Source organism: Apis dorsata, unplaced genomic scaffold (genome assembly GCF_000469605.1).
Source record: "Apis dorsata unplaced genomic scaffold, Apis dorsata 1.3 scaffold_220, whole genome shotgun sequence".
Classification (NCBI taxonomy): Eukaryota; Metazoa; Arthropoda; class Insecta; order Hymenoptera; family Apidae; genus Apis; species Apis dorsata.
In genome coordinates, this window is record NW_006263502.1 from 1320443 (window position 1) to 1335238 (window position 14796).

Sequence of the window (14796 nt, forward strand, 5' to 3'; positions counted from 1 at the left end):
TCAATTTGTCGAGGTTTTTCTCTTTTTTCTTTCGTATTTTTAACGTATTTTTTGGTACGCAATTATATAAAATTCGTTCGATTCTTCCTCGTTCGTGGATTCGATCGAATCGAATAGATTGGAAATACGCGAAATGCGTAAAACGAAGCTTTTATAACGAACCTTCGAATAACAATAACTTGCATATTCATATCGAGCAAAAATTAATTTGGTATTTATGATACGGAGATATGATAATTATCCGTGAAAATTCCTTAACGAGGAGCCACGATTTGTTTGAAGTGGTAATGATTATTTATCTATTAAAATTCTCATCAATTCCTACAGCAGGTTTGTTTGATTCTATTCCCCTTATTGTTGGAGAATTCGATTATATTATTCTCGGACGAAATTGATTCAATTTTCGTTAATTCGTCCCTTGTTAGACATTCGGATAAATAAACGAACCAATGATTATCTCATTCGTTTCGCCTCGTCATTAAATCTCCATTTTCATCGCGTTTTAAATCCCGTGGTATTCCCCGGCCAAGGGAAAAAGTCATTATAGAATAAATTCTATCGGATCCCGTTACATCGATCGGTTAAAATAATTAATTAGAAACGGGATTGCGATTCAATTCGGCATCATAAATTACAGACGAGTAAAATCGGGCATGGAGATAATTTCTGCGTTGCCTTTTATTCACCGACTTCCTCCCCATCCACGGGTATCGAAGAAAAATGGTCGGTGGGCTGCCAGTCAACGGCCATGTTAATTAACCGGCCATTTGCGTATTTAATATGGTCGAATTATTTAGCACACCGAAAATCCTTTCGCCAATTTTCGAATATTCGTGGAATAATTACATTATGCCGTTCTTACATTCGAGAATATTCGAGGAAAAAGGCTGCAAATTTTATCTTCCTCCTCCTCGATAACGCGTCGAAGAATCACCGTCAATCAACTGACGCGTTAATTAAAATTATTAATACTAACATTGCAACTATAGTTAGAAGATATTTAGAGGCAGTTCGGAGAAAAGCAGATATCCAAACGAAATTTAATCATAGGTATCGACAGAAGGATTATTATTTTTTCATTAAGGAATTTCTATTTTCGTGTCATAAATTTTCTTTCAATCACCAATACATCCGAATTTCTCTAAATCTTTTCTTTCCAGAAATTTCTCCAATTTATTAATCCCCTTTCGCAATATATTAGAAGTCGAATGGAAGAACATTTGCACAGAAAGATTTACACAGTTCAAATTCGGAATAAAATGTTTTCTTGAAACATGGATGATTCTTCCAAAAAGATCCATTCGAACGAAACGCGACGTACAAAAGCCACAATATTCGTCGTTGCCTTAATCATTAGGAAAAGGTTAGGTCCATTAATCCCGAGATGACTCAAAGTTCTCGATTATTCCCAGAAATTCTTCCTACAACTTCCTTCCTTCCTCCCTTCGAGGAAACCTCTGTTCCCAGATTTCGATCCTTCATCCGTGAAATGCACATTTTCGAATCGTTAATGGCGTTCAGGGAGAATGGTCGAATAAGTGGTTAGTGTCGCGCGAACGATCCCTTCGAAATTTCTCACGATGAAGTCGGAGAGAGAAAGTGGAGAGTATTGTTTGGTCGTTCTCTGGAAGAGAAACGCGAGGGTTGGCGAGATATATATGTATATGTACGAGAGGAAATTCTCAAGTTTTCATGCAGACAGCCTCCAGTGTGTCGCGGCGCTGCACCAATCACGTTGAGTGCACATTCTTCAACCTATCCTCCTGTCTCTTGTCCCCGTTATTTCTCTTCCTCTTTCAGACGTCGCCGAGACACTTGGGAAAGATGTGCCCCCGCGCACACCATCGACTTCATTTGTGTACACACGGTTACGTATTCGCAACGCGGCCTCGTATCCCCGTCGAGGATCGACACACACACATACACGTGTCTCTTTCTCTCTCTTTCGCTCTTTCTTTTGTTCTCTCACGCGCGATACGCGTACACGTAGCTTTTGCAACGATAGGATCAATCGTGGCAATCGGTGCTTCGTTTCTCCCAGGAACGATCACGTGTGCCTGTCCTCCATCGATTCCAGCTCGAATGCTATTTTGTTTCCCAACGTTATTCGCGGGAAAGTGAATGCGATCGAACCGATAAACGATAATCAGAGATCTCTCTCGCGTATATTCTTTGTTTAAAGAATATTGTTGGTTTACGTTTTTAAACGAGATTTCAATCTATCTAATAAAAAATAATTTTTATAAATTTTAATAAAATATTATAATATTTTAATTATTTTATATTATTACAAGTATGTTATCTTTTCGAGCGTTGAAATCTGTTTATATCGGAGAAAAAATTTTTTGTAATTAACGTATTATGTTATTTTGATATACAATTTTAAAAAAAGTTACACGAAAAGTCATCTATTCGATAAATAAATCGTTCCTGTATGATATCTAGGAAGAAATATTTTAATATATTACTCGAAATTATATAATTCTGTCCGAAAATTTCAGCACATTTCGCGTAAAGTAGTGAAATAATAACAAGTTATTACAAAAAAGAACAGTTAAGATTTCATTCGAATAACGAACGAAATATTGCGTTAGTAACGGCCAATTTAATCGTTTTTGCCCAACTCGTCGCATAATTAAACCTTTGACGAAGTCGGTGAACGAAGAAAGACAGAATTTTACCGGAGGCAAAAGAGGCAACTACTTTGTTAAAACACTTCCAGTCAAAATTTCATATCGGACGGGTTGCATCGTATCCGTCCCGCTCACGGCAATCTCTACCAAATATTTTGACGTTGAACATCACGTCTGAAAGTCACGTCTTATTTCCCGCTCTACAGGCTCTTAATTAATTCGCGGCCTTCCCCTTGGGCCTTCTTACGACGGTTTCCGGTAGCCGTCTTTCTCTCCTCCCCATCCTTGCTTTCGACGCCTATTTCCTTCCTCTCGTTTCATCGACCGTGAATTTTCGCCCAAGAATTCGAGACGAATTCGCCTTTCAAATAGAATTCTCTTTCTCTCACTTTTCACTCTCATTTTTCGCTTCTTCTCTCTCGAGAAAAAGAGGAAACAGAGGGGAGATCTAGTTTCTCAAGAAGAGCAACGAGTAATTCGATTAATTGAAAATCGCGAACGAGACTCGATCCAAGTGGCGATCTCGTGAATCTTGGTTACATAAAATCGAAGCGCGACGGAAGGAAGAAAATAATCTCACTCACCCCCTTTCCTTCGTGGTAGGCGCGAATCCGCTATCCCGATATCTATCCCTCACCGCAGCTCGAGGCTGCTGCCTTCGTTTATCGAAATGCAACCCTGTGTGTATCTGTAACGCACATATCGATTACTTTCTACTATCCACGCTCCATCATCGCGGATTGTACGTACGGCTTCTAATTCGATCCGGGAATCCGTCGACACGAAATCGAGAGGTGAGGGGGATGATCGAGAGCGCAGCACGTGCCCCGACGCGTTTCCAAGGACTCAGGACTGCTCCCTTGCTCGCGATTCGGTGATAAGCTATCGTTCTATCGGTAAATAGTAAACACTGATCCCTCCCCCTCCCCCTCGATTGTTCTCCCCCCTGTTCGCAAGCGTGTGAAACGTCCCCCGCGTCCGATCGGGAGTGTATCGGTATCCCTCTCCCCTTCTCCTCCACCCCAACCAAGGATCGGTGGCCAGCTCGTGCTATATTGACCGGCTGGATTTTATGCCTCCCCTCCCCTCTCCTCCCCCGAGCCAATTACCCCGAATAATTTATCGGCGAATCACAAACGTTAATGACATCGGGCGGAATTAAGCGGCGAGCTTTTCGAAAAGTGCGGCGGCGGTCGCGGTGATCGCCGCGGGAGAATACGCCCGCTGTCGCCAATTAGTATTCATGCCGCGGATAAAGTTTCCTTTTTTTTTTTCTTTTTTCCCCGTTCGAGCCGTTGCCGGCTCGATTATCAGCCGCGCACGCGGCCATTTTCGAGCGACGCCCTCCGATAACCGAGGCCGTCGTGTTCTTTTTGATTGCTTTTCGATCTCTCTCTCTCTCTCTTTCTCTATCGTCTATCTCTGTTGATGGGCCGAGTTTTCGAGATCATTTTTTTTTTTTAATCGTTTCTCGACTTCGAATAATCCGTTCTTTCAACCGTCTCCGCCATTATTCCAAATGTTCGGTTATCTCAAGCTTTATACACACGAGAGTCGTGTAGGATGGACGATCGACCCCGTCATCTTGGATGAGAACTTGGATGAGGGAGCTGCAAGAAGCTCGCAAAGGGGGAAACGATCGTTCAACGTCGTTGACAGTGTGGATGCAAAAACTGCGCCGCGGATGAGTCCCTCTCGCGCCGTTAACGCTGCAAACGTTTCACGCTGGAATTCGGAAGTGTAAGTGGCTTCGTGGAAATTCGAAGCCAGACGCCGATGCGGCTGAAGTATTAGCCGCTATTTATCAGTTAACTTTAACGTTCTTAACCGACGCTTCCCCGAGAATACCGCTTAGTCAGGGTTGGATAGGTGATGGTGGAATGCCAAAGGGAAGCTAAGAATCGAGGTTGGAAAGGAAACTTTGCCTTCGTCAGGGAGATATATCTTTTGGACTTCTTTCGTTTGACACCGCGACCGGGGCGAGGGGGAGGTTTGTTCGTTCGGGAAGTTTTAATGATTTCGCCAAGAGCAAATTGCTCCTGTATGCGAAGTTGATGGATTATCGCGAAACGAACGATTTTTCGATTTCTTTCTAATTCATTGATATCTCTGAGTGTAAGTGATTTAATTTGTAATATATATTTTACAATGGATCGCATTTTCGGAATTTAAAATTTTAGAACACGAGATCCTTATTCTTTAATCGTCAAAGAGATCGAAATGATTTGTCGATTAGGTGTTTTCGTCTATACGTTGGTTTTTATCGGATTGTTTTTTAATTAATTTTATTAAATTTCTTTTTTTCGAAAATTCAGTGGCGGGGTATTTTACAGATTTTTTTCTGTCCGCAAAAATATACCCCCCCCCCCCCCGAAAATACGCCCGTTCGAAATCGAAATCTCATGGATGGATACGCGACAACTAATAAAACGTGTCGGTGATTTTTTATTATTTCGGGTACGAGCTCAAACGTTTTTATTCATCAATAACTTTCAATTTTTCTCCTATCGCCTGCTTTGCTTTTTTTTTTTTTTTTCCTCTGGATAACTTTTAGATTCATGTGCTTTGATTCGGCGCGTTCGACGGGGGGGCACGTATCATTTAATTCGTCCGCTCTTTCACGCGTCAATTTGCCGACCAAAAAAATATCTATTTATATATCTATCTCCATCAGACATTGTTTAAGCGATGAATCTTTTTTTTCTTTTTTTTTTTTTTTCCTCTGGATAACTTTTAGATTCCTGTGCTTTGATTCGGCGCGTTCGACGGGGGGGCACGTATCATTTAATTCGTCCGCTCTTTCACGAGTCAATTTGCCGACCAAAAAAATATCTATTTATATATATATATATCAGACATTGTTTAAGCGATGAATCTTTTTTTTCTTTTTTTTTTTCGTGGAAATATATATTTTTCGATTGTAAAATATTATATGTTATATTATTGCAAATATTATCTTTAAAATATAAAAAAAATATTGTCTTCGAAAATGTCAATTCATAATAATATATATATAAATTGATATAAATATTTATTAAAACTACATATTTGAATAAGCAATTTCTTTAAACACCATTTCATCAAAGGAACCTTGTATCATATTAGAAATATTTGTTTCAAAAATTTATTTTCCCCAACCCCTGATGTATATTTATTAGATTCGTATAATATACTAATTAATTAGCTAATTAAAAGCAACGCTCTTTCTCTCTCTCTCTACTGAACATGGTTGAGCAAGGAAACGTGAAAACGGGAACAAAAGGGCAAACGATCATTTGACACCATTACGTACCGTTTTTAATTCCCCGCCCCGACTGTTTGCATTGTTCCATTCAACGAATATTTCTGCAATATTAAAAATTAAAATATTATTAGCCGTTGGCCTTACTACTCGCGTCCCAAAGTAACTTCGGCTACCATCGCCCACGTATAGTCGTTGCGACGCTTTTATGGGTAATAGCGTGTCATTTAATTATCATAAACGCGACCAGGCCAACGAGTTTCCAGCCAAAGGAACTTTTGTTTGAAACGCCGTGTAACGAAGTTACGCCCGAAACGTTTCTCTCTCTCTCTTTCTCTATCTCTCTCTCTCTTTCTCTTTGAACATCGCCAATTGTCTCGAACGAGCAACTTCCGACGAATTCGCTCAACGATTTCGCCTTTCATTATTCCATTCCTTTAATCACGGATCGATGGGCGTCACACGGTTGATCATGAAACGCGCGGTTTTGTTCCGCGAAAATAACGCTTTAATTTGCATTTAAATGTTTTTCGTGCGCTGCAACGGATGAAAATTCTCCCTCCCCCCACGCGAAATAAAGATGTACTCGAGATAGGATTCACAATTATGAGAAATTTTGATTGGATTTCGTTCGTGCCGTGCTCCTTTATTACGTTCGCTTGATTCGTACACGTTTAACGAAGGTACAAGTTCGGAGGTGCCGGCGCTGCAACATTTCCAAAGAAAAAGAAATGGAAAATTCAAATGTCCCGAGTTTAAAGTTATAAATTGATGGATTGTATATTATATTAGAATCATCGTCGTCATACTTAGATCTATTTGCATTCATTAATGTATGTGAAATAAACGAAAATTAAATGCTTTTTGAACAGCGGCAATTATCACTCAAGTGATAAAAAAAAAAATTCGTGATACGTGCAAATCGTCTCTAAGCCTATCCCCCTATTTTATTTTGCGATATAATAAGATATAGAGTTGTTTATACACACGCTTTACAACAATTCTTACAAAATTTCGTTTCACAATTTCCAACGAACGGTATGATGTAACAGGTCGATCGAATTTCAAACGATCCTATTTTCGTGGCCGTGAAAGTCAACAATCAACACCGGATGATTCGTGGACAATCGTGTAAAAACGGCATTGTGACATTGCCCGGCGGCCATTTCGTGAATCGTGTCCAATCTAGACACGGGGCAGGAGAGTGTGTAACTGGACGCAGACGTGGTTAACTGCATTAGTGCTCCGTTCCCGTGGAGCTGAGAGAGAGAGAGAGAGAGGGTCCTTTGAGGGTGGTGTGGCGGCCGAATACCAATCAGTTATGTCAATTGGCCCCAACAAAGTAATGAATGGTAATTGCGAGCCGCCATCCGGTCGCACGTCCATCCGTTCGTCTCGCCCCGTAGCGCAGTTTCCACCCCTTTACCCGATTCTATCAGCCCTCGCCCCCTTTTCCATCCGTCACGAGTCGAGCCTCTCATCGATTTTAAATCGTTTAATCGGATTCTGGCCCAAGGGCTCGATAATCACTCACAGGGGGTCCCCGGTGTAACGACCCATCGCCGACCTTTCCATCCCCCGCTTTTTTCTCCCCCTTCTCCTCTGATTGAATTCTAAGAACCACCCTATATCTTGCCCGCGATTCCATCCTGCGTTCCCCCTCGTTTCTCCTCGCTCTCCCCCCTTTTTTTTTCCACGATTTCGATCTTAAATATCGGGGACAAAATTTCATGGTAACGTGGAAATTAGGGTCGTCGATGCATATGCAACGGGAAAACGTCGTTCGATATTACGTGTGCGACGTGATATGGAAAAGGGTTAGGTTAAATAATATTTGGACGAGGAGAGGATCGTTCGTGGATTTTTTTAGTTTCGTAAGTTGATAATGAAACCGGAAGTTCTCTGTACTTTAATAACTCGTTTGAAGCCAGAGGTATCTCGTACAGTCGCGCGTTAAAATCTGTCTAAAAGGCGGGATAAAGAAAAAAGGAAAAAAAGGAAGAAAGGAAGAGGAGAGCCTCGTTATTCTCGCATTACGCCGCGTGCTTGGTATAAAGCAACGGAATATGGTCCGCGAAACAAATACCGAGGGAAACCGAGCTTGTTCCTCCGCTATCTGCTAATTACGCAATGTAATTACGCATCGAGCAATAGTCGCGTGGCTCGAAAAAATGGGATTCCATTTGGATGATTACGCATCGTGGATATTTTATCAACGCGAGCAATTTTTTCGAAAAATCGAATCAAATTATTTCTCTCTTTCCCTTCGAAATTATTCCTCGTTCTCGTCGCGTTCGAGCATCGAGCGTGTTTAAAATCGTGGCAACCGATTCGAGCATGGCCGACTTCTCGCGTCTTCTCCGTTGGAAGCACGTAATTACACGGGTGCCAGAAATTTACAGTTTAATTAATGTCTGAGGGATAATGGGCTAATAATTGTTTAGCGACCATCTGCGCGGGGTAGCCGCCCCCCTCCCTTGCCTCGTTAATTTTCAACAACAGTCTCATTGCGGCCCGCGCGCGGTTTTTCTCCAGGGACTTTTTGAACCAGTCCCGAAATACCAGTCCACGCCAATCGGTGATTACGTATTCGGTAACCGATATTTCGCCGCGCGGGAAAAACTACCACCGATCGATCGATTTTTGTTCCTTTTTTTTTTCCCCTTTCCATCCTCCTCCATCCAATCACAAAATTTCACACTCTCTCCTCTCGAAAATCGAATCTGCGAAATGATTCCCCCCTCCATTTTTAATCCCCTTTGACGATTTCATCTGTAAAAAAAGAAAAAAACTTGACGATTAATCCTGACGGCAAACGAACGAACGAACGATCGTGCGTAATCGTCACGCGACACGCGCTTTCGATTAAGCGGGCGCTTATCACGGGGCGCTCCCAATTAATCCCCCTCCTCCCCCCTCCGATCCTATCCGCGAAAATTAACGGAATCGAATTAAATCGTTGTTTACACGCCGCGTTTTCTTCCATCGGCTTTGTTTATGATCGAATTCGATTCGACGCGCGCGTTCATATCGGGCACGGGGATAAATCAGCCGCGGTTTCGCTCGAGACATCGGCAAACATTGCCGCCCCCGCCGCGGCGCCCAATCAAATTCAAACCGATACAACTGCACGCCGTTTGTTTGCACCCATCCCGTGTCGTTTTCGATTTCGATACCTTCGACTTCTAGGCGCGTTCTCGCGCGTCTTCACGAGCGTTATTATATCCTCCTCCTCGAGAGTCGAGGATCGGCTTCGATATCTTCGATATCTTGGAGAGGCACCGGACGCGATAACGCGTAATCCGAGCTCTCTAGAGTGCTCTATAGCCCCCACGGCGACTTGATTCATCGATAAATGTTTTTGTTTTTGCACTTTTCTTAATATCCTGTTACATGTTTGTTAAATTTTTTTTAACGGATAATTGTAACGTATCTCTTTTGTAATAAAAAAGATCGCGCGAAATATTGCGAAATGTAGAAGCGTCGATTTTTTCCTATTATTTTTTTCTTATTATCATCACGTAGATTACGATTACGTTGATAGATCTTAATTTTTTAATAGATAATTATACATGTCTCTTCTTCCGTTGGAAAAAAATCGCGTGAAATATTGCGTAACGTAGAAGCTTTGATATATAAAATTTGAAATTTTTTTCGTAAATTATTTGATGTTAAAAAGAAATGGAGGATTTGATGATTTCGAGTGGAATCTGGCGTAATTACGTGTGATTAAAGATTGTATACGTTTGGAGTAATGCATTAATTATAGCATTTCAAGTGAAAAAAATCTATTAATATTCGTATCTTGTGCAATTTTTTAGTTTAAAAAAAAAATAATTGCGCCGGATTGTGTCTTAATTTTTCTCGCGTAATCATTTTTCCACGGACAACAAGTAACTTTAACGAGTAATTTGAAACGATAGATTAAAATCCTATGTATACATGCACATCGTAATCAAGTTAGATTAATCTACTCTGTCAGAAACAACATAGAGAGAAATTCTCATTCAAAGACGCGTTATTACATTAAAACCTCATCATTTTCTTGCAAATGTCAAACATGGCGGTGGCGAAGCCTCGAATGCTTTATGCAAACAACTGTCTGCTTCCGTGACGAGGCGTGCGGAATCCAGAAAATTTTATTCTTCGCTCGGATTACGTAAGCATTCACGTAGGTTCTACCGTTCAATGAAATTTTAACGAGTTTTAAACGAGTTCTCACGTGTCATACGCACGAGGGAACGGCCAACTTTCCGCTTATTTGCGGTAGATACGTGTAGATCGTGCACGCCCACTTTCGATCGAGCTAATAAAATCGCTCTCTATGAATGATACCGATCATTTCATTCGAACAACGTTATTTTCCTCTCTTAATACCGTAAATTACTCGCGAATAAATATTTGGCGAAATCCTCCCATAAATTCATTACGAATTATACGAAGAGGGACAGATGTACTTGATCGATATAGAAGATACTTGAAAAGTTTCGATGTCAACGAGTCCTCCAAAATTTTATCGCGTAATCATTTATCAATTCGACGAGCGTACACGCGTTGAATAATCTTATCGCGAGTATTCTTCTTCGAGATTTAATGATTTACGTAATTTTCCAACAACAATATAACTCGATCTATGACCTAGACAAACGATTTCGTGACGATTGTCGTGAAATGGCACATGCGACAACGCCCCCCAACAAAATACATCAAAGGCGATTAATAACCAAACTTATCCTACCAAAGTTTCCTATGGTAATCAAAGTTCATCAGGGTTCATTAATGAAGTTGATTCGAAGTTCATTAGTGAAATTGAACGTGTTCATATATCTCCTTGTCCCCCCTTGCTCAACTTTTGATTTCGACAAAGTGTTGTGATACACGATATGTAATCGCGTGAATGGAATTTTTGAAAATGGAAAGAGTAGGATGAAGTTCAAATATGTTCTGTTTCTCTCTCTCTCTCTCTCTTTTTCTCTCGATGATCGGCCATGATCCTATTGATAACGTGTCATCGAAAAACACGCGATACGTTGGAGGATCACGTTGCGTTTCTCGATAACAAACAAGCCGCTTATGTAACAACAAAGCGACGTGTGTATCGGTCGATTTGTCGTTTGACTGAATAAACAATATTGTGGAAAGATCGCCGCGATAACGTTTCAACTATAATCGATAAACGGTATATCGCGTAAAGATCTTTTACGAGATTGTCGCGATACGATATACATTTAATTAATATGAATTTCGATCAGTTTTTATCGATCGTTTCTAGATCTTTGTCGAAATTTATTATTCTTCAAATAACTGGAAAAATTGTCAAAGATAAGTTGTTTTCGAAAAAAAAAAATAAAAATTCGGATAAAATTTCGAAAAATTAGAGAGTTCGATCGACGTGAAACTTGGAAGAATGATAATGAATAAAGGATGGACTTTAGATCTATTAAATTTTAATTTCTAAAATTTCATTATAATTAAAAAAGTCGAATAAAACTTTCAATGGATTTTACATTCGAAATTTAAAAAAGAGATAAATTTTAGATCTAGAAAATTTTAGCTTCGAGTATTTAATTATTGAATGAGAAATTATCTCAGAAACTAATAAACATCACAAGCTAAAATTTTATATTTGAAATTTATCATCCTTTCTCTACCATCTCTTCAAATTTCGTGTCGATCGAGCATTGGAATTTTTTGAAACTTTTAATTCTTTTTCAATACGAATTTTTAGTCAAATTTTGGAAAATTACGCTTTGTTTTCGCGATTTAATAGAAGAGAGATAATCGAAATACCTATTTCGCGTACGTATCACAGATATTTCTAGTACAAGCTATTTTGATTGTTGGTTTCAATTTAAATGCAGCATTGGCTCCTATCACATCACGCGAAAAATCTAAATTCCCTGAATGAATAATCAGATTTTCAATGATATTTGTGATCGATTACGCGAGATCCATTGTAAATCCATTTGATCTAATTTTTAGCTATTTTTGGACGAAAGTAAAAGCGAATAAATACCGTAGGAAATATTGGATAAATTAAATTCGGTATCAATGGTGGATCGTTTTGACCGTTTCGATAAAGATACACAATGTTATCATGGTGATACATCTACTCTTTCTTTACTTGTAAATATCGCGATAGAGAACGATGAAATTGATAGATTGTCATTGCGAAACGCAATTGCACGCGATACTAAATTGTATTCAATTTTGAAATTTATAACGCGAAGCTATTACATCAAATTATCGTTCATTTCTGCGAAAGGATTCGTCGAATGCGAGCTACGATCCGTATACGAGATCTTATTGATTTCTTTTGGATCAAACGTAGATCAAAGCCTTTTCTTTCGATATCGATAAATATAATATATAATATAATATATAATATATTATATATTATAATATAATAATCGATAGTTCTTATTTTTATTTTTATTTTTTTTTGAGTGAATAAATGAAAATTTGTTAATACATTGATAATATTACTAATTAAAATGAAATAAAATATATATGATAGATACGCGTAATTCGATTCTTTCAAAATTAATCTCTAATTTAATTAATATTAATTTAACAAGGAAATATGAATCGTATTACCGCATCATATTTCATTTTAATCAGGGAAATTTTATCAATGTATTAATGAAATTTTTATTAACATAAGTACAAAAATAATTATTTTACAGATACAAGCTTTTATTTCTTCCTAAAATTGTCTCTTATCTTCTTTCGGAATGAAAGACTCGACGAATTTTCCTCGCGATAAAGTCACGATTTATTTATCCGAACCGTGTATTCATTTTTACACAATTTATCTTTAAGCAATTTTTTTTTCCAACTTCAGCATCCAAATGGCACATGAAAATATTCGAACGAGTAATTTAAGCCGCTTGACAGAAGTTTTTAAATTCCCCGAGTATTAGTATCGCCAATTTAAACTTTGCACGCATTGTGGCACGACCACAATGGATTCGACTGATAGAGATTCCGTTCCAAAATCCGAGTTCCCTTTTACCCGTACTCAGCTAATCCTCGTGGCTAGATCCCGTTCATTGCCGTCCATAAACATTGATTTTATTGAAACATTGTTGAAGCGTGTCCAACAACGCAATTAAATCGCGAAAAAAGCACAAAAAAGAAACTTGTTTTATTAATTGGAAATTTCAATCGTTCTTGCTTCGTACTTGAAAAACATTCAAACTGTCAATCGATCTCTCTTTCTCTCTCTCTCTCCTTTTCTTTCCAAAATTCTTTTTCCTTCAATTTCCACTAATTCTGAATATCCGCATCGTTTCCATAATCGTTTGTCTTCTCTCGTAAATTTTTCTCTTTTAATCTCCTTTTTCATAATCGTCCCAACGAACACCGATCATTTCTACATATCTCTCACATTAACCAAGAATTTTCACTAATATCGATATCATACAACTATATCCTTCCTTTACTTTCTCCATACACGTCCAAATTATGAATCACTCTCGCCAAGAAGGAACGAAAAAAATAAATAAATAAATAAATAAAAGATTCTCCACGATACTACTACTACTCCTTCGACATTCCGGAAGACATGTAGCAGGCACGCACGTGTGTGGCACCTGGTGCCCCATGGCTAAAATCGTGAGGGAAAGAGGGACGAGCGACTGGCAAGGTAAGTGCAATCCCCCTATCGAGTAGGGGTTCGTGTAAAGTGCTCGCAAATCACACCCGATAAAATGGTAATCGCGGCCTTGGAAGGAAGGGGAGGGGTGGCGTTAGTTGATGCTGGCTGGAGAGAAAAGAGGGTGAGCCAGGTCCTCGCCCGTCCACAATTCCTTCCGACACGCTGCCAATCAATGCGATGCGGGGGTGGAAAGTTCATGCTTTCAAGAAACACGCCACTACTTGCACATACACACACACACACACGCACATAAACGCTTTTCTTTCCTTTTCTTCTGCTCCCTCTTTCTCTTTCTCTCTTTTTCTCCGCAGTTTTTCTTCTTTTTCTTTCCTTTTTCTTTCTTTTTTCCCCTACGCCTCTTCTTTATCCCCTTCATCCTCGACGAGGAGAGGGGGGGAGGGACGGTTGGTTACGATGGATGGTCGTGATGGATACGCGTGTTCGCAGGTTGTTTGTCCATTGGAATTACGTACGATTGTCATGGAACGAGGGAACGAGCGTGGACGATTCGGTTAAGGGAAGCTGGGGGGTGGGAAGGGAAGAAGTTGGGAATATCGAGAGGGTTGAGTGGATCGTCGTTACAAATCGCGAACGGTATGTAGAGGAGCCGATAATATTCTTCCTCTCTCGTGCGAGGAACGCGATGGAATGAAATGTTGTGCCTTGCGCGACGAGACGCGAGCACGGATTAAAGGAGATTATCGCGAGAGGACGGAAACGAAATTTTGCTCGAGGACGTGCGTGTTTATATAAAGGCGTTTGTATAAAGGCGTTTGTATAAAAGCGTGTTTGTATAAAGGAAAGTCGGCTTTCGTGTTTATGAATGAATCATTGTTCAAATTCAGATATACATATTATATATTATTTATACGTTTAAATATTATTCGTTTAATTTATTTATTAAATATATATATATATATATATATATAATTATATATTATATATATTATATATATATAATTTATTATATATATATTAAATATATAATTTATTTATTAAATATTATTCGTTTAATTTATTTATTAAATATATAATTTATTTATTAAATATTATTCGTTTATATTATTTATACGTTTAAATATTATTCGTTTATTATTATTACTTTAAATAAATTTTATTTATTCGGATTTTGTTTTTTATTTTTATATTTAAATATATATGTTTATGAAAATAACGTTATAATTTAGAATATTTGAAAGTTCAATAGAGAGAGAGAGAGAGAGAGAGAGAGAGAGAGAGAGAGAGAGAGAGAGAGAGAGAGA

The 14796-nt window shown here is 38.8% G+C and overlaps 1 protein-coding gene across 1 annotated transcript in view; it reads right to left on the minus strand.

The window, feature by feature from the left end:
- Positions 1-14796, minus strand: part of LOC102679908 (protein artichoke-like) — a 99707-nt gene that overhangs the window by 50503 nt on the left and 34408 nt on the right. The gene's annotated exons all lie outside the window — the stretch shown is intronic.